Consider the following 25,357-nt stretch of genomic DNA (forward strand, 5'->3'; position numbering starts at 1 on the left):
AGACTCTGTCTCAAAAAATAAACAAATAAATAAAAATAAAGAATAAAAAAATTAAAATTAAAATGGATGGACTGTATCAATGTCAGTACCTTGGTTGTGATATTGTACTGTATGGGTTAGTAAGATGGTGCCATTGGGGAAAACAGGAGGAAGGACCCATAGGATCTCTCTGTATCATTTCTTATGACTGTGTGTGAATCTACACTAATCTCAAAACAAAAAATTTACTTAAAAGAATGGGCAAAGTGAAACAAAATAAAACCCTCCAAGCAAATTCAAGACCTAAAAACAAGCTGGCCATGGTGTCTTATACCCGTAATCCCAGCACTTTGGGAAGCTGAGGCGGGCAGATCACTTGAGGTCAGGAGTTCAAGACCAGCCTGGCCAACATGGCAAAACCCAGTCTCTACTAAACATACCAAAATTAGCCCAGTATGATGGCACATGCCTGTAATCCCAGCTCCTCAGGAGGCCGAGGCATGAGGATCACGTGAACCCGGGAGGCGGAGGTTGCAGTGAGCTGAGATCGCGCCACTGCACTCCAGTCTGGGTGACAGAGCGACACTCAGAGTCTGTCTCAAAAAAATAAAAATAAAAAGACCTAAATAGACTATTCCCTTCAATAACATGGATTTGAAATGCATGGGTCCACTAATATGTGGATTTTTTTCAATAAATATACTGGAATTTTTTTGGAGATTTGTGACAATTAGAAAAACTCAAAGATAAACGGTGTAGCCTAGAAACATTGAAAAAAATTAAGAAAAAGCTAGGTATGTCATGGATGCCTAAAATATGTGTAGAGGCTAATCTTGTAATTAACTGTTTATGTTACTAGTAGGCTTCAGGTTAGCAGGAGGCTATTAGTAGTAAAGTTTTTGGGGAGTTAAAAGTTACACAAGGAGGCTGGGCATGGTGGCTCACGCCTGTAATCCCAGCAATTTGGGAGTCTGAGGCAGGTGCATCACCTGAGGTCAGGAGTTCGAGACAGCTTGCCCAACATGGTAAAACCCCATTCTCTACTAAAAATGCAAAAATTAGCCAGATGTGGTGGTGTGCACCTGTAATCCCAGCTACTCAGGAGGCTGAGGCAGGAGAATCGCTTGAACCTGGGAGGTGGAGATTGCAGTGAGCTGAGATTGCACCACTGCACTCCAGCCTGGGTGACAGAGTGAGGATCCATCTCAAAAAAAAAAAAAAAAAAAAGTACCTTTGGATACTTCAAAGGTCTGAGCCAAGCAAAGTTCCCCTTAAATGTAGTAGGGGAAGTGTTCTTTCCATCAGCCAGGTAGCCAAACCCCCGCACAAAGGGCAAGAGATTTGCATGTTTGCTTGCTCCTTCAAGATAGAAACGCAGATAGCCCAGCAGAGTGCAGTGACCTTTGTCATACCATGTTCAGCAGCAAAGGTGTGAATTTATGAGCACGCTCCACTCCTATCAGGAAGAAAAGAATATGACATGGCAGGTGCTAAGAGCTTCAGGCCCTTTTGGGGGGATTTTCCTCTCAATCCCCCTAGCAAAAAAGGTATGAGTCTGCAGTACTGCAAATGTCCTAGAATGCAGCTTCCAAGAGGCGAACCTCACCTGCTCAACTGCCTCCTTCTTGGCCATGTTGCCGAAAGCATGTTATGGACTTTATTTACTTATTTATTAATTATAATGTATTTTTTTTGAGATAGGGTCTTGCTTTGTCGCCCAAGCTGAAGGGCAGTGGTGTGATCACAGCTCACTGCAGCCTTGACTTCTAGCCCTTATCCTCCCAACTCAGTCTCCCAGGTAGCTGGGACCACAGGCATGAACCACCGTGCCTGGCTAATTTTTTTTATTTTTTGTAGAGACAAAGTCTCACTACGTTTTCCAGGCTGGTCTCTAACTCCTGGCCTCAAGTGATCCTCTCACCTTGGCCTCCCAAAGTTCTGGGATTACAGACATGAGTCACGGCGACCAGCCCATGTTTTACTGAATCTAACATGGAGCCCAGGTCCTGCCACCCTACTGAAAGGAAAGCCCAGAAACCCGATAAGAGCCAGTCACCAGGGACAAGGTACTGAAAACAGGTGTGGTTTGTAACAGAAACTTCCTATGAAAACACTGGAAGGGGTATAGAAAAGTTGTGCTCTTTTATTCAGGGTTTCGCGACCTCAGCACTATTGACTTTTGGGGCCAGGTAATTCTTTGTTGCGGAAGGAAGGGTTAGAATGGTTAGCAGCATCCCTGGCCTCTGCCCACCAGATGCCAGTAGCATTCTTCCTTCCCCCACCAGTTGTAACAACCAAAAGCATCTCCAGACCTTGCCAAAAGTCCCTTGGCACGGGGCGTAGTGGCTCACACCTGTAATCCCAGCAATTTGGGAGGCTGACGCCAGAGGATCACCTGAGATCAGGAGTTTGAGACCCGCCTGGCTAAACGGCGAAACCCCGTCTCTACTAAACATACAAAAATTAGCCTAGTGTGGTGGTGCACGACTGTAATTCCAGCTACTCGGGAGGCGGAGGCAGGAGAATCACTTGAACCCAGGACGCAGAGATTGCAGTGAGCCAAGATTGTGCCACTGCACTCCAGCCTAGGCGACAGAGCAAGACTCTGTCTTGAAAAAAAAAAAAAAGTCCCGTGGGGAGCACAGTTGCAGCAGCTGAGAACCCTGCTCTTCAGCAACAGCTGCAGCTTATCTGCTCCAAGGTGATGCATCAACCACAGGCAGGTGCAAGCCTTCAGGTGAAGGGGTTCAGTTTTGTAATAGCCCCTCGTCTGTAAAATGGGTTTGAAATCACATCAAAGGGTTATTGTGGGGTTCCCGGAGATGGTACTCATAGTACACAGTATATTACCAAGCACTAAGTAGATACTCAATAAACAGAGGAGATGTGGCTGTGGCAACAAGCTGTGCGCCAATATGGGCAAGTGTGGTTTGACAAAGGGAGCGCTTAACTGAAATCTGTATTCTATTTTTCAGGTTTGTTTTTTTTTCCCTAACGCACTGCCAATACTTACTCTAAAACTCCATTATTTCCCCCAGGCTCTAAAACCTTCCCGAAGCAGCATTACTCCTGGCTTCTTCACTCGTTCCTTTGCCAACAACTTCCCACCTTGAAAACCCACAAAGAACACAGCGGCCACCTACATTCATGAAAACAACATCAATCCCGTCCGCTATGTTTGGCTCTCCTGTCCTGGAACAAGGGGCAGACCCATTTAATGAGATTTTGAGTGCTGGTGTATATTCACCTCCCTCCCCACAATTCTATAGAAACCCAGCAGATATTTACCTTGATGAAAACCTTCTTAATTACTCCACTTGGTGCAGAAAGAACCAAAACCCCACGTCGGCTGCCAAATTTAAAAGGCGCTGCCGAGAATGAGATGAGGGTCCTCGATCTGGATAAGTCATCGGATCCGCTCAAGGCACGGATTGGAAACATCTCAGAATCCTGTCCTACTCCCCAGAAATGTTGTCATTCTGTAGGTAAAATTCCTGATGAGTATGACTCACTCTATATTTTGAAAAGGAAAAAAGTACCACAAAAAATGTAGAAAATTATAGAGTTGGAGACTTTTATATTTGCCCTCTGGAAGCTGTGTGGTCTTAGGCAAGTGACTTAAGCTCTCTAAGCTTCTGTGTTCTTATCCATAGAGCGAGAATCATGCCTCCACGGGTGAGAAGTAGAGATGATGGTGAATGAGGAGAAACAGTTCAAGTTCACAGCACTGTGGCTGGCACCAGGTCCACCTTAAGGGACACTGTAGCAGGCAAGACACTAACCAGGCTGGGGAGAAAAGAGTTCCAGACCTGAGATGGTGCCAGGCAGATGCTGCTGCTGCCAAAACTTGGGCTGACCGCACAGTAAAACTGTTGCTTCCACTGCTAGCAGAAATGAAATATTCACTGCCAGGAGCTGGGGAGATGAAGCTTAATAAAACTGATGTGTCACTCCAGGGGTTGCCATACACATTCTTCTCCTGCCAAGAAGCAACCCTAGTTGTGCTGAAAAGGCTCTTGGAACTACCCTAAATCTGGAATATTCAAGGTGACTCTTGTTATTGTTCTTAGGATAGTTGTTCTAGGTATAAAAACCAGCCGTTGAATGTAGTTTAAAGGCCTTGAGGTCTGGTCCCTATCACCGTTCCAATTTCTGTGCACACCACCTTCCTGACTCTGGGTTTCACCACGAGGATCTAGTGTTTGTCCTGGGAAGGCTTCTACTCAGTCTTTGCAGATGTTGTTCCCACCACCCAAAATGCTTTTCCCTTGCTTCTGATTCCTTCATTTCTACTCACACTTTTCATATCAGTTCATGACTCACTTTCTCACAGAAGACTTCCCTGAACCTCTCCCACCAGATCAAATCTTTCTCTTAGCACAGAATCCTACATGGCTCCCCTTTGTGACCCCATCACATTCACATGTTACCTCTATTTGTGTAATTATTTGGTTCATGTCTTGTCACTTATAAGACTATACACTTTAAGGTAGAAGCTGTGCATATGATTAAACTTGAATTCCCATCATGATACCATCTGGCACTGTATTGGAAGCCCAAAACATTTTTGTCGAATTGTTAGTAAGTCTTGATTGGTGCAGTCTCTTTAGAGGGCAACGAGGCAATGGCTATCATATTCTAAGGCTACAGCAGTCAAGACGTGGTATGGCGGCAAAGATTAAACACACGGATTAATAGAACTGAACAGAGAATAGAAACACATACATGCATATATGGACACTTGATTTTTGACAACGGAGGCAGTGATACTGGGCCAAATGAACTATCTATGTGGGAAAAAATTAATCATGATTCTACCTAAGACAATACATAAAAATCAACCCCAGGTGGATGCTAGAGATAAATATGAAAGGCAAAACATGAAAGCTTCCAGAAGATAATAGAAGAAACAATACAAATGACCTTGGACTTTTTTTTTTTTTTTGAGACTGGGTCTCACTCTGTCACCCAGGCTGGAGTGCAGTGGTGCAATCTCGGCTCACTGCAACCTCCGCCTCCCGGGTTCAAGTGATTCTCCCGCCTCAGCCTCCCAAGTAGCTGGGACTACAGGCACCTGCTACCACGACCGGCTAATTTTTTTGTGTATTTTTAGTACAGATGGAGTTTCACTATGGTGGCCAGGCTGGTCTCGAACTCCTGACCTCATGATCCACCTGCCTTGGCCTCCCAAAGTGTTGGGATTATAGGCGTGAGATACCATGCTCAGCAGGACTTCTTAAATAGGACACAAAAAGCATTAACCATAAAGGAAGACCAGGCTTGATGGCTCATGCCTGTAATCCCGGCACTTCAGGAGGCTGAGATGGGAGGATCACTTGAGGCCAAGAGTTTGAGACTAGCCTGGGCAACATAGTAAGACCCTGGACTTGGTGACTATTTGCCTCTAATGAGGCAAAGGGGTCCACAGGATGGGGATGAGGGAGAAAAATTTACTTTTTTTTCTGTAGATTGAGTTGCAGTGTTTGAGTGTTTTACCACGTGCCATGATTGCCTATTCAAAAAGTAAGTTGTTAAAATAACAGAGTAAGTCTATACAGACTTGAGGAATAAAGGTACAGGAAGGGAAGGAGGAGGGCTTCTAAGTCCTTGGCCCTGGGAGGTCCTCCAATAACCCCATGTTTGAAGACTTAGGTTTTGGAGCCAGGCAGATCCTAGTTCAAGTCCTGTTTCAAGTTCTTGCTACCTCTGTGACCTTGGTGAAGAAGCTTAAAGGAAGAGGACCTTTCCCGCCTTATTGAGAGGTTAAAAATGAGATAGTTCAAGTAGTACTCAGTGTTACCCAGTGTCTTGTAGGTAGGAAGCATTCAACTTCTGGCCGGGTGCGGTGGCTCACACCTACAATCCCAGCACTTTGGGAGGATTGCTTGAGGCCAGGAGTTTGAGACCAGCCTTGGCAACACAGCAAGACCTTGCCGCTACAAAAAAAATAAAAATTAAGTAAAATAGCAGGGTGAGGAATGTGCCTATAGTTCCAGCTACTGGGGAGGCTGAGGCAGGAGGATCCCTTGAGCCCAGAGGCCAAGGCTGCAGTAAGCCACGATGGTGCCAGTGCACTCCAGCTTGAGCAACAGAGTGAGACCCCTGTCTCTTAAAAAAAAAAAAGAGCATTCAACTCTTATCATCCAGTTTTGCAATTTAACAACCATTTATATAATGTTTCAACAGGTAGTTTTGTTGTTGCCATTTTACAGATGAGGAAACTGAGGTCTGGACAGAAGTCACTGGCTCCTGGGTACTCAGGGAGCCAGCAGCACAGCTGCTTTCCAGACTCAGGACTTTCCCCTGATCTCACAGGTCTAAGACACAGGCCTCAGCCCAAGCCCCACCACAGGCCTTTCAGGGGATGCCCTGCGTGGGACCGGATGGATCACCCGCAAATGATCTGATTCGTTGGCAGGTGGCTGCTGCTGGAAGGACTGCTCAGTCCAAACAAACAGCAAGCTGCTCAGCTTCTGTTTTTGTTTTGTTTTTTGTTTTTTGAGACGGAGTCTCACTCTGTCACCAGGCTGGAGTGCGGTGGCGCGATCTCGGCTCACTACAACCTCCGATTCCCTGGTTCAAGCTATTCTTCTGCCTCAGCCTCCCGCGTAGCTGGGATTACAGGCATGCGCCACAACACTCAGCTAATTTTTTTTGTATCTGTAGTAGAGACGGGGTTTCACCATGTTGACCAGGATGGTCTCCATCTCCTGACCTCGTGATTCGCCCGCCTCAGCCTCCCAAAGTGCTGGGATTACAGACCCGAGCTCAGCTTCTGAAGAACCCGGAAAAGTGGGACCCAAGACTAGCACCTGCTCCGTGGGAGGGCAGGTGGCCAAGTGCTCTTGGCAAACACTTTGTATCCAGATGTGCGTCCCCACCTCAGGGTCACTGTTTCCCACTCTCTCCGCAATGCACCCACCATCTCTTCCTCTCAAGGGAAAAAAACAGACTAGACCCAACCTGGCTCACCTATGTATGGTCCGGGAGTGGTTCAGCAAGCTTCAGCATGCCTTCACTCCACCCATCCAAGGCCACTCTGCACTTCCAAAGCCCCTGAGTACAAAGAAGTTTGGCCTTGCACTCCACACCATCTCTGGGGGTAAGGAAAGCACTTTCAGACTTTCTCCACATACCACCAGTTCATATTCAGCATTTACGACTTTTCAAGCCTTTCTCATTTGCAGTGGCAGTTCATCTTCCCAAACTCTGCTGTGATCATTAGGTGCAGAGACATTATTGCACCCATTGACGGATGAGTAAACTGAGGTCAGAGACAGCAGTGGGCATATGCAGAGGTGTCCATGTGGGTCAGTCCTAGACACCAGGGCTCCAGCGTCTTCAAGCCTCGGTTTCTCACTAGCAGCGCTCTTTCAGTAGGAGACCCTGGGCGAGTCAGTCATCCTCTCTGAGCTTCCATTTCCTGTCTCTGAAATCTGATCAGCCTTTCCTCATAGGGCTGTTATGAGCGACAAGGTGAGCAAGTACACACAAATACACAGCCAATGTGAGTGGCCACTACTCACGGGTCATTGTCATTGTCATGGGTAAAGCTGGAGCCAAAACTCTGTCCAGGGCTCTCTGCATGTCTTCTCCCACTCACCCTGCCAGCCTGCCTCTGAATCCCTCCCGGAACCTGTGCCCAGGTCAGAATGGCCACACTTTTCTGTGTGTGGCTCTTTTTTGAACCCTGCTTCCAGCCCCTTGCAGGACTGGACACTTAGGGCTCGGGCAGGAAGCCAGGCATGCAAATCTGCATGCAGGCATTCATTTGCACAAATGCGCCTTGGTGTGTGTGCATTTCCAGCCTGTCCCCAGACCGGCGCTCAGCCTGCGAAGCCAGCAGAGTGCTATTTACAGCTCTGGGCAGAGAGAGGAGGCAGGCTTTGTTCCCATGCACAAAACAGCCCTGTCCTGCCGGGGTGGTGCCTTGCTTTTTGGCTGGTGTTCGGCCAACCTTGCCCTGAGGGAGCTTCCAGGTTCTAAAACCTTTTGCAGGAAGGTCAGCAATCTGCCCCTGGGATTGGCTGTTTCCCTAATGAAACCTGAGCTCAAAGGCTAGTGGGAGAAGGTGTCTGTCTACTCTCCATTCAGCTTCCAGGAAGATTTTTCTCAAGTGATAACAAAATCACATCACTGCTTTGCTTAAATCTCTTCCATGGTTCCCTATGGGTCTCTGAGTCAAGTCCAAATTCACGAGCACGGGTCACCTGGTGGGACACGATCTACTCTTCCTACAGCCACCACTTCCCACTCCTCATCCACACATGCCTCTCCATCACTTGAAGATTGGTTTTTTTTTTTTTTTTGGTTGTTGCTGCTGTTTTTTTTGTTTTTGTTTTGAGACAGAGTTTCGCTCTGTTGCCCAGGCTGGAGTGCAGTGGCGAAATCTTGGCTCACTGCAACCTCCACCTCCCGGGTTCAAGCGATTCTCCTGCCTCAGCCTCCCAAGTAGTTGGGACTACCGGCGCAGGCTGCCACGCCAGGCTAATTTTTTTTTTTGTATTTTTACACGGTTTCACCGTGTTGCCCAAGCTGGTCGTGAACTCCTGAGCTCAGGCAATCCACCTGCCTCGGCCTCCCAAAGTGCTGGATTACAGGCGTGAGCCACCACGCCCGGCCGAATGTTGGTTTTATAGAAAAAGAGTTATGCACTACCTACTTACAACGCAAATTTTTGGATTATCTGATTCTAGCCTTGTTCACTTGTTCATTATTATTGTTATTTTGAGACAGGGTCTCTGTTGCTCAAGCTGTAGTGCAATGGCGTGATCTTGGCTCACTGCACCCTCCACTTCCCAGGCTCAAGCAATTCTTGTGCCTCAGCCTCCTGAGTAGTAGGGACTATAGGCACGCGCCCCCATGCTTGACCAATTTTTTGTATTTTTGGTAGAGACAGGGTTTCACCATGTTGCCCAAGGTGGTCTTGAACTCCCGAGCTCAAGCAATCTGTCCACCTTGGCCTCCCAAAGTGCTAGGATTGCAGGCATGAGCCGCCGTGCCTGGCCTTGTTCATTATTTTCAAACTATTTTGCTGACTCCTTTGTAAGTTGTAGAAAACTGACAGACAAGCAAATTCTGCCTTGTCCAACCATGTTTGCCTCTGTTTCGAATCTATTTAGACACCCCTTTACTCTTTACGTATTTGTGCTTTATATGACTTTTCCTTTGAACTGGTTGTAATGTCTGCCTGGTTCCCTCATTGAATGAGCCTCATAAAATCGTTGAGTGTTTGTTTTTGTATCTGTATGAGATTCATGATTTTACCTTCCATCTTTTTTTTTTTTTTTTGAGACAGGATCTCGCTCGTTGCCCAGGCTGCAGTGCAGGGGCATGATTATGGCTCAATGCAGTCTTGGCCTCCTTGACTCAAGTGACCCTCCTGCCTCAGACTCCTGAGTAGCTGGGACTACAGATGCACGTCAGCACACCTGGCTAATTTTTAAATTTTTTTGTGGAGAAGGGGTCTTGAGGGGTCTTGCTATGTTGCCCAGGCTGGTCTCAAACTCCTGGGCTCAAGTAATCCTCCTGCCTCAGCTTCCTGAGTAGCTGGGACTACAAGCATGCATCACCACGCCTGGCTAATTTTAGCATTTTTTGTAGAGGCGGGGTTTGGCCATGTTGGCCAGGCTGGTCTTGAACTCCTGGGTTCAAGTGATCCACCCGCCTCGGCCTCCCAAAGCGCTGGGATTGCAGGTGTGAGCCACCGTGCCTGGTCTATCCTTCTTTTTTCCCCTGCGATTTTCTTGGAACGGCTTCCTATGAACTCTCTGGCCCTGTTCATGATGCTCTCCCTGCACAGAGTCTCTTTCTCTTCTTTTCTGCCTTTTCCTCCTGAAATTTCTTCCCCAGAATCCCCAGGAACAGGGAGTGGTAACCTCTTTCTACTTTGAGCTTGAACCTGTATTCACTCCCACACACCTTCAGCTGTGTGGTCCTTGTTTTGGGGCCTGTTTCCGCATGGCTAGTCTACAAGAGGCGCTGGTGTAGCAGCTGAGTCTTTGTCTCTCCCTCCATCTCTCAATCTCTCTGTCTCTCTCACACACACAGACACATAGACACACACACCCCCCACTACTGTACACAGCACATGGAAATCATGCAATAAATGAACACATTCATTGACAAATGAATGAATGCCAGATGGCTACATCTGTCCACTCCAGATAAGCCACCAAAAGGGAGGCCTGGCTTTCCTTGTTCAATACTATAGATACCAGACAACCATGGCTGGAGTCTAGTAAGTACCCAATAAACACTGGTTGGATGAACAAAAGAATACAACTTAAGTTCTTGTTCTTGCATCACCTTTAAGTCATCTCTCCTTTCTCCACTTTCAGAGGACAGACCTAAGTAGCTTCAGAATGCTCCCCCTCCACCCCATATTTTCATTATTGCAGCATTTCAGTTCTTTTCTCTCTCTCTTTTTTTTTAGAAACAGGGTCTCGCTATGTTGCCCAGGGTGGCGTGCAGCAGCTATTTACAGGCATAATTCCACTACCGATCAGCATAGGAGTTTTGACCTGCTCTGTTTCTGACCTGGGCTGGTTCACCCCTTCTTAGGCAACCTGGCGGTCCTCCACTCCCAGGAGGTCACCATATCAATGCCGAACTAATGCAGACACCTGATTGGCACAGTACACTACGGCTCAGAACTCCTGGGTTCAAGCAATCCTCTTGCCTCAGCCTCCCGAGTAGCTGGGACTACAGGCATGTGCCACCCTGCCCAGTGGATACAGCATTTCAATCCTCTTGATCCCATTCCCTTTAAGGAGTGGAGGGTGATCTGCACTCTGCTTTCACGGTCATCGTGTGACCTTGGGCAAGGCACTGCTCCTCTGGGCTTCTGTTTTCCCACGGGTAAAGCGAGGCCAGTGTAGACATTTCAAGAGATAACGTCAGGCCAAGATACAAATGGCCAGGAATGCCTGAAAGATGCTTCAACTCAGGCACCAATCACATGTTAACAGACGCTGTCAGTGTAACTTATCAGCAAAGCTATCCCCAGCTTAGCACTGAGTGTGGGGGTTACAGGTCTGTCTAAAATAGCCTTCTCAAACTTACAAGGGCACACAAATCACCCCGAGGGATATCGTTAAAATGCAGATTCACATTCTGCAGTTTTGGGTGGGGCCCAAGATTCTGCATTTCTAGCTAGCTCCTAGATGATGCAATGCTGCTGGCCGCTGGACCACACTTTCAGTAGTAAGGTACTAGAATACAGTGGGTCCCACCTTTGAAGGAATTCTCAGTGCAGCCCAGGGACAGACTGCTGGCAAGTTGCCGATATCCAAGATAATAGACGTTAGCACCTAAATGGGAGATGCTGGCAGTGAAGATTACGGGACCCCTGGACAAGGACAAGGTTGGCAGGGGTCGGGGGCTGGTCCAGGATTCCTAGAGAACACGGAAATAGAGGTGGGAGCATTCTGCCCACCGGTGATTCTACTAAATCATAATTCTGGTGGGCAGGGGCATCAATCTGTGTTTTAACAAGCTCTTGAGGGGATTCTGATGCTAAAGTTTGAAAAACGCTGTGCTAGACAGAGATAAAGGGGTAGGCTACTCTGGCTGGAAGAACAGCGTTCTGTTTTCCCACAGTAGAATTTGTAAATTGGATTCATTTATTCATCCACTCATTCACACATGCATCCATCAATCTAGCCAACCAACAAAGCGGTTGTGTCTGTCCATCCATGCATCCATCCACACCCCCAGCCATACAACATCCAACAAATACATCCTGAATGCCTCCTGTGTGTGTGTGTGTGTGTGTGTGTGTGTGTGTATCCTGTTAGGCACAAGCAATCTGATTGAGATTGTAGATACACACGGCTGTCTTAGCCTCTAACCAGTGATTCTCAACCACAGGCAATCTGGTTCCCCAGGGGACACTTCGTAATGCCTGGAGACATTTCCGGCTGTCACAACTTGGAGGAAGGTATGTTGCCAGCATCTCGTGGGTGGAGGCCAAGAATGCTGCTAAACATCCGGCACAGGACAGCCTTGCTTCCACGTCAGTAGTATAGAGGTGGGCCAGGAGCAGTGGCTCGTGCCTGTAATCCCAGCACTTTGGGAGGCCGAGGCGGGTGGATCACCTGAGGTCACAAGTTCAAGACCAGCCAGGCCAACATGGTGAAACCCTGTCTCTACTAAAAATACAAAAATTAGCCGGGTGTGGTGCTGGGTACCTGTAGTCCCAGCTACTCAGGAGGCTGAGACAGGAGAATCGCTTGAACCTGGGAGGCAGAAGTTGCAGTGACCTGATATCGCACCAGCGCACTCCAGCCTGGGCAACAGAGCGAGACTCCATCTCAAAAAAAAAAAAAAAAGGATACCAGTCATTGGATTAGGGGCCACTCTAATGCAGGAAGACCTCATTTTAACCTAACTATTTCTGCAAAGGTTCTATTTCCAAATTAGGTCCTATTCATAGGTTCCGGGTAAACATGATCATGACACTGCGCTCCAGCCTGGGCAACACAGCAAGACTCCCTCTCAAAAAAAAAAAAAAAGTGTAGAGGCTACGAAACTTTGCAGTAGACTGTGAGTTCCTGATAGGCAGGAACTGGTGATATTCCCAGGATCACAAGACAGTGTGTGACCTACAGAAGCTGAGCAAATATTTAAGTGGATGAAGAAATAGTGACACGAAGAAACATTTATTTATATAAAGAACTCTGGGCCAGGCGAGGCGGTTCACACTTGTAATCCCAGCAGTTTGGGAGGCTGAGGTGGGAGAATCGCTTGATCCTAGGAGTTCAAAACAAGCCTGGGCTACATAGGGAGACTTCATCTCAACAACAACAAAAAAATGCTTTTTAAAAAATTAGCCAGGTTTGGTGGCACCTGTTGTCCCAGCTTCTTGGAAGACTGAGGCAGAAGGATCGTTTGAGCTTGGGAAGTCAAGGCTGCAGTAAGCTATGATCATGCCACTGCACTCCAGCTTGGGTGACAGGGTGAGACTCTGTCTCAAAAAAAAAAGAAAAAAGAAGAACCCTTACAGCTCAAGAACAAAAAGACAAAAAGACAACTCAATTCAAAAATGGGCAAAGAACTTGAGTAGACATTTCCCTAAAGATAATATACCAATAACCAGCAAACACATAAGATGCTCAATGCCATCAGTCATTAGGGAAACGCAAATCAAAACCACAATGTGGTACTGCTTCACACCTGCCACAGTGACCCCAATAATAATAATCAAAAAATGGAGGTTGGGCGCAGCGGCTCATGCCTGTAATCCCAGCACTTTGGGAGGCCGAGGCAGGTGGATCACTTGACGTCAGTAGTTCAACACCAGCCTGGCAAACATGGTGAAACCCTGTCTCTACTAAAAATACAAAAAAATTAGCCAGGTGTGGTGGTGGCCCATGCGTGTAATCCCAGCTACTTGGGAGGCTGAGTCAGAATTGCCTGAACCCAGGAGGCAGAGGTTGCAGTGAGCCGAGATCACACCACTGCACTCCAGCCTGGGTGACAGAGCAAGACTCCCCCTGGCCCCCCCAAAAATAAATAAAAATAAAATGGTGAAAATGGTCAATTTCATGTTATGTGTATTTTACCCCAATTTAAAAAATACATTTCTGCATTCAGTCAATGCTCCTTGAATATCTACTGTGTGCACAGGGAAGTGTGCTATGCATTTGAGACACAAGAATAAATGTGATGGATGTGATGGCTGCTTCCAGGCAATTATGGATTGGGAGGAAATCCAGCAAAGGGTGATGGACCCAAGAAATCTAGGATGTGATGGACCCAGGAAGAATAGGATATGGCAGACCCAGGAAGTCTAGGATGTGGATGACAGGAGTTGGGAGGAGGAGAAATGGTTTTCCTGGCTGGAGGTAGGAGAGGGGCGGGGAAGACTACCTATAAAAGATGCAATGTGAGACAGCTTTTGAAGGAGGAGGAAAACTTGCCCTTGGAGAGTCAATCTTATTATTGAAGGGATGTATAATTAGAGGCCACATGATGCCATCCCATCCCTGCAACGGGTAAGACAGTTTAATGTGTGGAGTGTCTAGAGAAAGCAAGGATGGTTAGACCCCAGGGAGGAGGAGCTATAGCACAGACCCCCTCAGAATGCTCCCCCAGGCTTTTTGTTAAAAGCTCCTGCAGCGGAGTGGTCATGGTGGATCTGAGGGCAGAGTGATGAAGTGAGGACAACTGATTCAGCCTGCTAAGCACTCCTGGGGCCTCAGGAGCCCCCACTGTCCTTTCTGAGGCTTTTGTCTTCTGCCTCCTGGCAAGGAGTAGGCAAGCAGAGAAAACGGCAGGAGAGACCAGGGCTCGTGTTAATTAAGCACCTACTAAGTACTGGGGGTCGGAACACATGGTTTTATGTAATCCTCACAGCGGCCCAATGAGGGAGGTTCTACTATTGCCTCCTCCTTCTACCTTTCTTCTTTTTTTTTTTTGGCTTTCATGTTTTTTTCCTTTGTCTTTTAGGTATTTTAAAGATAGAGAAATGAGGCACTGAGAGTTAAAGTGGCTGGCCTGAGGTCATCACTCGGGTGGAAGCCTGATTCAGATGAGGTCAGTCTGACACCAGGATCCCTGTAGGCGGTCAGAGAAGGAATTCCCTCACAGTAAGGAAGGAGGCTTGGCCTGCTGAGATGAGCCTCAGATTCCTGTCTCTTGGCCCCATAACTATCAGCAAACTCAAAGCTGAATTTCACCACTGGCAACTTCTGGTGTGAGCAAGTATCTCAACCTCTGTGGGTTGTGCTCTACTCATTTTAATTTTTATTTTATGATTAATTATTTAGAGTCTCCCTTGGTTGCCTAGGTTGGAGTGCAGTGGCTCACTCACAACTCACTGCAGCCTCAAACTCCTGGGCTCAAGTGATTCTCCTCCCTCAGCCTCCCAAAGTGCTGGGATCACAGATGTGAGCCAAGGTGGCCAGCCCACTTTGCTCATTTTTAAGCATGGGAAGCTGGTGGAGATTTATTTTCTTCTTCTTCCCCCAGGAATATGTTCTCATACATATATACTATCTAGTATATATGTTCTCATACATATATACTATCTCATACATATATACTATCATGCATATTTACATTTAAAAAAATAGGATCATACTGGCTACGTTGATTCTGTGACTTTATCTTTTTCACTAAATCATATGCCTCAGGAAACTTTCAAGGTCAGGAATGTGGATCCACCTCATTCATCTAAAGTCTACTCATTCTCTCACATGAATGCATATACTGTAATCCCTTCCCATACTGGTGTTGCAAGCTCTGCCATGGACATTTTTATGTTATGTCAGTGCAAGTGTGAGCATTTCTGTGCGAGATTTTTCAAAGTGGGATTGCTGGACCAAAGAGCATGCCATGGAAGTTTTGAAAGACCCTGATAACTAATCTGAAGAAGGCCCAGAACTCAGTTGTTTCTCAAACAATTTCTGGCAGGGATGTTTCTTTGATGCGTGGTGGAGAAGCAGGTGATGGTCTTAGACAAGTCTTTTAACTTTTGTGAGCCTTAGTTTGCTTATTCGTAGAGGGAGAAACAGTGTCATAGACACAACAGTGCTTTGGAGATGATAAGGTCCTGTGTAGGTTGGGTGCTGTGGCTTATTCCTGTAACTTACACTTGTAACCCCAGCACTTTGGAAAGCCAAGGCGGGAGGATCGCTTAAGCCTAGGAGTTAGAGACCACCCAACTCTGTCTCTACTAAAAAGAAAAACAAAAACCAGACAAGAAAGTCTTGTGTAAATGTGAGAAATTAAAAATTGTTATTAATATTGGAAGGCACCGCATCTAGACACATCTCCTTCTCCTCATTACACAGAAACCAAAACGAGGAGCTTGTGCAAGAAAGAAGCTGTTTTTGGTTTTGTTTTCTTGGAGACAGGGTCTCACTCTCTCACCCAGGCTGGAATGCAGTGGTGTGATGAGGCTCACTGCAGCTTCAACCTCCCTGGGCTCAAGCAATCCCCCCACCGCAGCCTCCCAGGTTGCTAGGACTACAGGCACATGCCACCATGCCCAGCTAATTTTTTTTTCCTGTATTTTACAGAGATGGGGTTTTGCCATGTTGCCCACGCTGGTCTCAAACTCCTGGGCTCAAGCCATCCACCCGCCTCAGCTAGGAAGCTGTTTCATATTAAGTATCAACTATGTTTAAGGCCATGTATTAGACCAGCAGTTCTCAATAGGGAAGGAAAAGGATGATTTTGCTCCCCAGGGCACATCGGGCAATGTCTGCAGACATTTCTGATGGACATGACTCATGGGGTAGGGAGTGTCACTGGCATCTAGTGGGTAGAGACCAGAGGCGCTGCTGAATATCCTACAATACACAGGGGAGTCTCACAACAAAGAATCCTCCGACCCAAACGTCAACAGTGCCCAAAATGAGAACCCCTTATCTAGACCTGTCTCTTTTCTGATGTCCAGCCCCAACAAACCTCATTCAAAGACGAGGAACTGAGGCTCAGAGACATGAATGACTTGCCTAAGGTTCCACAGACAGCCACTACCAGTGGTCAACACTCTACTCCATCTGGCTTCAGGGTCTGCGGTCCATTCCACACACTACACTGTCTCTCTGGGAAGACATCCCCTTGTCCCCAAGCGCCTTGGCCCTGGCAGATTATCTACAGCAAGGGTTACAAGTTTTGCCTTAAGGCATAAGCACCTCCCCACTTCATGATTAGAGGTTTTATGACTTTGCACTTGTAATCATTGTTTCTGCTCATTTTGCTGTGTGCTAAACATTTTATGAGGATTAATTCATTTTACCCCAAAGATATGTCACAGAGAGGTTAAGATCAGACACTAAGTGGCAGATTTGTGCTCTAGAGCCAGATAAGAGGTCTCCAGGGACCAACCTCTTGGCCTCTGTACCATGGTCCTCCTCATGCTTTGAACTTTGCCTTGGCAAATTTGGGGCACAACAACCAATCCTTTAGCTGGGAACTGGGTGGGGGCAGAAACAGAGAGAGCCTCTACTCAGACCCTCTCATTTGTAGGGACCCAGTCCCTGCTGCCCAGGTGGGTGGTCCTAGAGAATCTGCCAGAATTTCAGCTCTTTTCCCATGCAATGCCCCAGGAGAAAAGATGCAGGCCTCTGACCAGAGATGAGACAATGTGCAGGGAACTCAAAGCCAGAGGTCATGGGCAGGGGCTAAGAGGAAGGGGACCTTGGAGGGAAGGAATATGACATCCTCAGGGCCTGTCCAAAGTTCTTGGAGCAAACCCGGCTATGCCACTGAGGTTCCTGCAGCAGCCTTCACTCCAGCATCTGATTCTTATTAGCTGCAACTGATCTTATTAGCTATCCCGGGTCAGTGTGGATTTTCACAAGCCTAGATTTGGCAATGGCCTCAATACAAAGATCGCACGGGGTAAGCAGGGATGCGCTGACACCCAGGAATGGATTCCACGAGGCAGCCTCCGGGGGGACGGCATTGAGTTCCAGCTCTGCCCCTTCCTGGCTTCATGACCTTCGCAGAGCCTTGGCGCTTCCTCTGACAAGTGGGGACTTGGGACCCAGTGGTCCCCAAGTCCCCATTGTAAATGTGGGGACTGGGGCTTGTGTCAGGGATCCTAGCACCCTAAGGGTCCTGGAGGGGTTGGGGCCAGCTGTCACCCACAGGCTGGGTGACCTTGAGCAAGTCTCTTCCCCTTTTGTGCCTCTGTGTGTTTAACTGTCAAATGAAGGGGCCATGTCTTTAATGTAGAAGCCCTTTTAGGTCTTAGGACTCCAGACTGGACCATTTACCTCTCTCCCCGTGGCAAACCTCTTTGGGCCTCGAGAAAACACATTTCTCTATGATTCCACGCCCTAACACAGGCTCCAAAGAGCAAGACACGACTCACTGCCTCCCTCTCTCCTGCCTCCCAACCTGACCCACCGGAGAACAGCTCTTCCCACCCCCTCCCCACCCCCAGGTCACCAACATCCTGTCCCTTAGTCTAACTTCATCAAAGCAGCAAAGCCAACACTGTCTCCTCCCCAGTGGATGGGCCCAGCAGCACCCATTTCTCTTGGCTGAGTGCCCAGGCAATTCCACCAGGCAATGTCCACAGGCGCTTGCGGGGGTGCACAGTTTAGAGGGGAAATGGGGGCCCTCTTGGAAGAGGGCCAGCTGTCCTCCCAGACTGCAAGAGAGAATGCACTGAATACAGCCCTTTGTGCGTGTGTTGGGGCGGGGAGTGGGGGAGAGGTGTCGGGTGGTCTCTGCCGGTCCTGCTGCCTCAGAGGCCATCTCTGCTGTCAGAGTTTGAAGACTCCTGGAAGGGCCTCTATGCCCCGGATCCCAGTTTTAAAAGCTCCAGTCTTACTAAATCTCACTGAACCCCCTCTAGTCTTACCTTGGTTAGGGTGGGTGAGGAAAGGTGAGAGGATGTGAAATACGTGGGGCAGCCAGGTGTGGGAGTGGAGTTGGGGTGAGGTGGAGAAGGATGGGATTGGGAGCGGTGGGAGGATGGTGCAGGGCCTTACTAGGATGGGGTTTGTGTGAAAGGGCTTGGGAGGAGCGGAGGGGGGTGGATGACTTGGAGGGGTGACCAGACCTTTGCCCTGCTGTTGAGTATGAAGGTCCCTCATTTTACATCTTCACTGGGGAGGAGAGGGGAAATCCCCAAAAGCCTTTAATGTGGTGGTGTCAGAGGCTACCCTGCCTCTCTAACCGGTAGGGAGGGGTCTCCGGCAGGGCTAAGGTGAATCATCTATCTCTCCAGAGCCCAGTATCTGGGGTGGGAGGGTGACTTGCAGAGTCTCTGCTCCGGGCTTTCCTCGTCTTATGATGGGGGGAGAGCTTCCATTTGTCATGGAGGGGGAGGTCACTGTAATTTATGAGCTGAGAAGACCCCCAGTATTCCGAGAGAGAGGGGAGAAGGAAGACATCCAAACTTCGTTTTTTAAGGATGGGGAAGGAGCATCAGTCTCCCAAGAGGTGAGGGGGCTCTAGAGACCTGGGGACCACTTTTTGGGGCCACATTCTATTTCAAGGGGTAAAAGGGAGAGGACTTCTGTCTAGAGCTGGAGCCAGGAGGAAGGGCCCATTTCTGAAGGAGAAAGGAAGGTATTTTGCTCTCTGGGGAGTGGGAGCCCCTGTCTTTTCGGGGGAGGGCCCCGCGTCTTGGAAAGATGAGGGCTCCGTTTCTAGGAGAAGATGCCCAGGTTTTGCTCCCTGGGGGCAGGGCAGAAGGACCTCCTCTCGGCTCCCCTCGGAAGGGCCCGTCCCAAGCCACCCGGCGCCTCGCGCTCACCTCCAGGCCCCGGCTCCGATCTGCGGGATCCGATCCGCCGGGTTCCGACTTGCGGGATGCGCGCCCCGAGTTCCGGCAGCGCTGGGTGTCTGCTCGGCTTCCCCCAGCGACTCGCCAGACTCCTTGGCTCCGCCGAACGTCCCGGCCAATCAGCGCCGCCAGCCCCGGCCCTCGCTTTCGCCGCAGCCAATGGGTGCGCCGGCCACGGGCCACCGCCCCCGGGAGGGAGGGGGCAGGCGGGGCGGGGGCAGAGTCCAGCCTCCGGGGGCGGGGGAGACGGGGGCTGGGGCGGGACCCACCAGAGGGACCGCGAGGGCTGGGAGGGAGTGCTGGGGCTGGGGAGGAGACGGCTGAGGACCCCCGTCAAGTTGTGGGGACGCTGACCCTCTGGCGAGCAGCTCCATAGGTTGATTTAATCTGGATCTTAATGGGCCTTTTACACCCTCAGGGCTGCAGGCGAGTGTAACTCCACCTCCACCCGCGTCTCGGATCCGGTCTCTGGAGCTCTAGAATCGGAATCAGAAGGGTTCCCTTTGCGGAGGAGGGAAGGAGCATCCCGACCTCCCCACCTCACCCCCCACCTCGGCGCTCAGGGCCCTGCCAGCCCTTCTTGCTCCCAGCGACTTTCCTCCGCCTGGCCCCAGCGCTCCGGAGGACAAACAGGGCGCTGGGAGTCAGAGGTGGTTCCTTCTGCATGACCTGGAGCAGGTCACTGCGCCTCCTGATCCTCAATTTCCTGAAATTGGGACAACAGAGATTGTACCTCCTTCGTGGGAATAAACGAGGCCCTAGATATGATGAAGGTGCCTTTCTACCGTTGTATAAAATGCTGGGTGGAAGCTAGTTAACACTCAGGTGTGACGGATGGCTAGCCCCCACAGCTTTCTAGAGGTATTTGGAAAGAGGATGCAATCTTTCAGTGACAAAATCAAAGACACAAAGAACTGCTCATCAAGACAACAGGCGATCATCAAGTCCTCATAATGAATGAATGGATGGATGGAGATTACAGACCTTAAAGGCGGAGAAAGGGTTCAGCTTGGTTCTCCCCACTCAGCCTGATCACTGATAACTTGGTCTGCTGGAGTCTTGTAGAACCCTGAGGTCTCTCCTCCTGCTGTTCAGGAATCCAGGCTGCCCTATCTCTGATTACACAAGAGCTATAGTCCTTGAAATTAAAGAATTAAGATAAAGTAAACACATAGATAAATAGAAAGCTGCCAAACAAATCATTCACCTCCCAGTGTCACCTCTGGGGACCTTCCCCCCCCCCCCCCCCCCACACACACACAGAGCAGTAAATAAGAATAATTGAGTCCTGGCACAGTGGCTTACGCCTGTAATTCCAGCACTTTGGGAGGCTGAGGCAGGCAGATCATTTGATGCCCAGAGCTTGAGGCCAGCCTGGCCATGATGGGGAAACCCCCCCTTTCTATTAAAAATACAAAAATTAGCCCGGCATGGTGGCACATGCCTGTAATCCCAGCTACCTGGGAGGCTGAGACATGAGAATCACTTGAACGGAGAGGCAGAGGTTGCAGTAAGGTGAGATGGCACCACTGCACTCCAGCCTGGGTGATTGTCACCTTGCTTGAAGAAATTGATGGGGCCTGTGTTGAAAATCTAGCAATTTTTTCTTAAAACCAAAGCCATGAAGATAATCCCCTTTACTACCCTTGACCTGCCCAAAGAAATACAATGGCCAATAAACATGGGAGATGACATTTTGCAAAGGAAAGGCAAGTTAAAACCAAAAGAGGGAAACAGTTTACCTACCAAAATGACCTTGTTTTTATTATTATAATTACTATTCTTTGCAAAGACTTCAAGGAGTTTCATGTATTGCTGATGGCAGTAGAATAACAGCCTTTCTGGAGGGAAATTGGGTATCTCTATTTTAAAAATCTTTAAAGTAAGTTGACCCTTTGATCTAGCAATCCAATCCCTATGAACTTATCTGAAAACAATTAAAGGAACAAAGATTTAATGATAAAGTAGCTTACTACCATTTTGTTTATCATAGGGAAAAACTGGGAACAACTTAAATGCACAACAGCAGGGACTCAGAGGGAAATTGTTGCATGAAATTGAACAATAAACATAGGTATGAAATATTGAGTGGGGCTGGGTGTGGTACACACGCCTGTAATTCCAGCACTTTGAGAAGCCAAGGCAAGAGGATCGCACGAGCCAAGGAATTCGAGACCAGCCTGGGTAACATAGAGAAACCCTGTGTCTACAAAAAATACAAAATTTATCCGGGCGATATGGCGCATGCCTGTAGTACCAGCTACTCAGGAGACTAAGGCAGCCTTGAGCCTGGGAGGTTGAGGATACTGTGGGCCAAGATTACACCACTGTACCCCAGCTGGGTGACAGAGTGAGACCCTGTCTCAAAAATAAAACAAATCTCAAAATGTTAAGTTATTTGCAAAAACAGTATATTTGGTATTGTCTTACTTTTTGTTAAATGTCTTACTTTTTTAAAAATCTGCCGAGTAGAGCTAGATCAATGCTGTGTAATATAACTTTCTATGATGCTCTGTATCTGTGCCATCCCATGTGGTAGCCACTAGCGCCACATGGAGGTGTTGAACACCTGAAATGACTCATCTTGGTATCTAAGATGTTAAGAAAGAAAGAAAGAAAGAAAGAAAGAAAGAAAGAAAGAAAGAAAGAATTAAAAAAGGAAAAGAGAAAAATAAATTTAAAATTTTGAAAAAAGCAATGACTAGTCAACTGAATAACTGTATTTTAATTGTACCTATTTATTTACTTTTTTAGAGATGGAGTCTCGCTCTGTCACCCAGGCTGGAGTGCAGTGGTGCGATCTCAGCTCGCTGCAACCTCTGCCTCCCAGGTTCAAGGGATTCTCCTGCCTAAGCTTCCTGAGTAGTTGGGATTACAAGCGTGCACCACCACGCCTGGCTAATTGTTTAATTTTTATATTTTTAGTAGAGACAGGGTTTCGTCATGTTGGCCAGGTTGGTCTCAAACTCCTGGCCTCCAGTGATCTGCCAGCCTCAGCCTCCCAAAGTGCTGGGATTACAGGTGTGAACCACCACGTCCGGCCAGTATCTAATTTTAATTTAAAGTGTAATAATAACAGGTAGCTAGTGGCTATTATATTAAAAAGCACTGATATAGCTAGCTAGCAATGCTGAGTGAAAAACTATGTGTTCAGTAGGAGAAATCGTTATTTTTGTGTATTGAAATTATAGATTATTCTAATATTACTTTATTTGCATGTCCATGTCAGTAATTTCTTTTTATCCCCTTTGGTTTATTTTTAATAGAGGATAAACTCTACAATGTCACTAATTTCTAATTATTCTATAATGAATATATATTACTCTGGTACTAAGACGACAATATTTAAAATGAAAAACAGAAAGGAAAAGTCTAAACCAAAGGGCCTGGAGTGGTGGCTCACGCCTGTAATCCCAGTACTCCAGGAGGCTGAGGTGGGCAGATCACTTGAGGCCAGGGGTTTGAGACCAGCCTGGCCAACATGGTGAAACCCCATCTCTATTTATAAATAATTTTTTTTAAAAGAGTCTAAGCCAAAGGTTGACAAACTATAGCTCATAGACCAAATGTAGTTCATCATGTTTTCCTATGACCATGAGCTAAGATTGGTTTTACATATTAAATGTTTAAAAAAAATTCAAAAGAAGAATAATGTTATGTGACACATAGAAACTACATAAAATTCAAATTTTACTGTGCATAAATAAAATTTTATGGGAACACAGCCAGGCCCATTTATTTATGCATTTTCTATGGCTGTCTGTGAGCTACAACAGCAGAGCTGAGTAGTTGTGACAGAGACTCTGTGACCTGAAAAGACAACAGTATTTACCTTCTGGCCCTTTGCAGAAAAATCTGCCGTGTCCTGGTCTAAGGCAATCAAGGGAAATAAGAAGTGCGTGTAGCCATCTCCATTCATCTGTTCATTCATTCATTCAACTAGGTATCGAGCACCCATTTGTGGGTCAGGCCCTGGGAAACGGCACTTCTAGAGGATGAAAGGAGGTGCTTTGTCTCTACTTAAGGACTGGGGAGAGAAGGCTATTTAGAGCCAGGTGCTTTGCAAGCTGATTCTCAAATAGCTTCATTGTGATACTTGTGAAGAAAACTGTCAGCATGTGGAAAAAGCCCTTTCCATATTGGCTTCCCTTGCATTTTCTGCCGTTCTGAAGTTTTCCTATGGAGCTGCTTGGGGTTGCAGGTGTCTGCCAGGGAATGCAGAGTGTTTCCCAGAGTTTGGCTGAGGCCTGGGAGGAAGACTCACCCATGCTCCGTGCCTATCAATAAGCTCCTTCCAGAAGCTCAGCTCTAGCTGGGAGGGCCCCCACTGCACTCTGGAGAGGAGAAATGAAAATGAAGGCAATGGTAAATGAGGCTCCAAGGGTACCAGTGGTCTCCACAGGACAGACTCTTAGAGATCAGCAGCCCATTGTACAGAAGAGGAGAGTGAGGCCCAGAGAGGAGGAAGAACTTGTCCAGGCCCAGATTAAAGCACATATTTTAATAACTCGGCCTGTGATTTCCACATCCCTGGTCACAAAATAATAAAGAGATATCATCTATCCAAAATAATAAAGGGCGTTTTGATGTGGTGGAAAGGGGATCAACTTGGGAGTCAGACCTAATATTGAATTCTAGTTCCAACTCCCAATGGCTATGTGACTCTGGACACGTCATTTACTCCCTCTCAGTCTCTATGTTCTAATCTGTAAATTGAATAAAGTATCTACCACATTTTCACATGTAAAAGAATGAAGATAGACCCTTACCTCACACCATATAAAAAAACTAACTCAACATTGGATCAAAGACCTAAATAAGTGTAAGACCTAATGCTATAAAATTCTTAGAAGAAAACACGGGAAGGGGGAACAGGTGCGATGGCTCACGCCTGTAATCCTAGCACTTTGGGAGCTCCAAGGCTGCCAGATCACTTGAGCCCAGGAATTTGAGACCAGTCTGGGAAACCTGGCAAAACCCCACTGTTAGAAAAAATACAAAAATTAACCAGGTGTGGTGGTGTGTGGCTGTGGTCTCAGCTACTTAAGAGGCAGAGGTGGGAGGATTGCCTGAGCCTGGGAGGCAGAGGTTGCAGTGAACGAAGATTGTGCCATTGCACTCCACCTAGCCTGGGTGACAGAGCAAGATCCCATCGAAAAAACAACAACAACAAAAAAGCATTTTGATTGTACTTAATGCCATTTAATTGTACACTCTAAAATGGTAAAAATTGGTGAATTTTGTGCAGTGTGTATTTTACCATAATAAGGAAAAAAGTACATACCACAGTAGGTCATTGGGTGGGGGAAGTAAAGGAAGTTTGCTCCTGGTCTCTGCTGGGCACCGTGCATTGGCCGTGTAAGTAGTTGTACTAGTTTCAGCAAACTATCTGCTTGATTGTGAGAGGTGGGCCAGAGCTCATTCGTTCATTTAGTAATTTTTCCACTAATTTGTTCAGTCAACAAATACACATTTAGCACCTACAGTGTGCCAGGTGCTACACTGTTCTAGGCATTGGTGGTTGTGGTCCTGCCCCCATGGAACTTCCACTCTGTAGCTGGGAGACAGTGTATAAGAAGGTGAATGTGTAACTAAGAAAGCTCTTCTCTTTTTTCTTTTCTCTTCTTTTCTCCTTTCTTTCTCTTTCTTTCTTTCTTTTTCTGTCTCTCTTTTTTTTTCTCTCTCTCTTTCATTCTTTCTTTTTTTTCTTTCTTTTTGAGACAGAGTCTTGCTCTGTCACCCAGGCTGGAGTGCAGTGGCGCTATCTTGGCTCACTGCAACCTCTGCCTCCCCAGTTCAAGCGATTCTTGTGTCTCAGCCTCCCGATAAGCTGGGATTACAGACGTGTGCCACCACACCCAGCTAGTTTTTGTATTTTAAGTAGAAACGTGGTTTTGCCATGTTGGCCAGGCTGGTCTCGAACTCCTGGTCTTAAGTGATCTTCCCACCTCGGCCTCCCAAAGTGCTGGGATTGCAGGTATGATCTACTGTGCCCAGCCTAAGAAGCTAATTTTGATAATAAGTGCTCTAGGGAAATGCAAAATAAGATGATGTTCCTGGGATCAGGGTGGGTACACCAGCCATGATGGTCAGGGAGTTGTCCACAAGGCTGTGACATTTAAT

The 25,357-nt window shown here is 47.4% G+C and overlaps 1 protein-coding gene across 7 annotated transcripts in view; it reads right to left on the reverse strand.

The window, feature by feature from the left end:
- The window catches only part of ABAT (4-aminobutyrate aminotransferase), a 103,451-nt gene extending 84,102 nt beyond the window's left edge, over positions 1-19,349 (reverse strand). For 6 of the 7 annotated variants that reach the window (XM_055241282.2, XM_055241280.2, XM_055241278.2 and 3 more), the window contains exon 1: positions 19,205-19,334. The gene's annotated coding sequence lies outside the window, so the exon portion shown is untranslated. Of the gene's footprint in view, positions 1-19,204 lie in introns of all 7 variants that reach the window. The other variant, XM_055241283.2, reaches the window with a different exon arrangement.
- Positions 19,350-25,357: the final 6,008 nt, after the last annotated feature.

This window comes from Symphalangus syndactylus, chromosome 14 (genome assembly GCF_028878055.3).
Source record: "Symphalangus syndactylus isolate Jambi chromosome 14, NHGRI_mSymSyn1-v2.1_pri, whole genome shotgun sequence".
Taxonomy (NCBI): Eukaryota; Metazoa; Chordata; class Mammalia; order Primates; family Hylobatidae; genus Symphalangus; species Symphalangus syndactylus.